This window comes from Danio rerio, chromosome 19, assembly GCF_052040795.2.
Source record: "Danio rerio strain M-AB ecotype USA chromosome 19, GRCz13ab, whole genome shotgun sequence".
Lineage (NCBI taxonomy): Eukaryota > Metazoa > Chordata > Actinopteri > Cypriniformes > Danionidae > Danio > Danio rerio.
Genome location: NC_141039.2, coordinates 17,243,956 through 17,245,832, shown reverse-complemented (window position 1 = coordinate 17,245,832; position 1,877 = coordinate 17,243,956).

The following is a 1,877-nucleotide window of genomic DNA, read 5'->3' as shown; positions in this document are numbered from 1 at the left end:
CGAGATGCTATAGGAATCTGAGTAAGTGAGAATAAGGTATAATAACAAATCAAAAGAATATTCAATCATAATCTAAAATAAAATGAAAGGAAACAAAATAATCTTCTCAATGTTTTATAATTGGAGTCAGATAAAACGAGGATAAACATATTAATATTCTAAACCATCTCATACTAAAAATGGAGTCAGATATGAGCTAAGTTTAATATAAATCAACATTGTGCACTGGAAAGACCGAACATGCAGTAAACCTTCATCCACCATTGGATACCGTCATTGGACCAACTGGCTGGACCCTACAATATATATATATATATATATATATATATATATATATATATATATATATATATATATATATATATATATATATATATATATATACAGTTGAAGTCAGAATTATTAGCCCCATAGAATTATTATATACACATACAAACATACATATATGTACATACATATATGAGCAACACATACATATATGTACGTACATATATGAGCAACATAACAAGCTTTGTGGTAAAAGGTCACATTTGTCAGTAGTGTGCTAAATAAATAAGGGTGACATGCAATGCTTGAGGTATCACAGCTGAATAAGTCATCTTATTCAAAAATGGATTTAATAATGTTTTTAAAATAATTATTTTATTTTTATTACCAAGGCTGCATTCATTTAATGAAAAAGACAGCAACAACAGTAATGGAGTATTAAATTGTGAAATAACTTTGTAAATTACACATAATGTGCAATAATGACAAAGAATTTTTCAGGTTCCATCAGAAATTCAAATTTTTTTATGATTAAAAATAAAAAAACTATAACCAATGTTAAAAACTTTTTTTTGCTCAGTATTTTTGTAGATATCATGAACCAATATTTGAAAGTCATTTTTAACATTGTGATTCTTGATCCATTTTATAAATTATATCTGAATAAAAATAGTGATATGTAATAAAATAAACAAAAACACAATACAGTCACACTTTTGACTGGACCCAAACTTTTAAAAGGTCATGTATAACTCTGAGTCTTAACCAGTGTTGAGTAAGTTTCTTTAAAAAATAAATAATTACAAATTACTAATTTAATTACCTTTCTAAAGGCTTTACACCACAAAAGAGGCACATAAACCAACCCTAAATGGCATAAAACCACAGAATTATATAGCGTCTTACACTGAATTCTGAGCAGACACATGTTGCTTTAGGGCCAACTTAAATCGGCTGTGTAAAGATGACTCAATTACTACACTTTAAAAAAAATCCTGGTTGCCTTAAATTTTTAAGCTGAATCCAATTTATCCTATGAGTCCATTAAACTTTTATGCTAAACTGACTTATAAAATTAAGTTAGAACAAGATTAACTTAGTTTAATAAGTTATAATGGCCTAAAAACATTTGCGGTTGGGGCTAATTGATCATATTATTTTTTGCAGTGTATGTCTGAAAAGTAATAGAATTACTTAATTATGAAAGTTATTTAATTATGTGACTTGATGTTGGAAATATAGATTAAACTCTTTTAAAATAATATTTTCTATAGGAGCTATAAATATCTGAATAACAAAACATTTATATACATAAAAAAAACAATTTTCTTTTCTGAATTGATTTATACAGAACTCTCAAATTTATGTACAGTATTTAAGGCAAGTAATTAATTTACATAACATGATCATAATCATAACAAGAACATAATCCCTTACTTAACTTTTTTTCTGCAGAAACTAATTGAATTACAGTAACTAGTTACTCTGTAACTAAACCCAACAGTGGTCCTGACTGGTGGGAATGTCGTCATCTACATTTTCACATAACAACACATAAAACACTAACGCTCATCTCAAACAACAAACAAACAACACTTAATCGTCCCTCG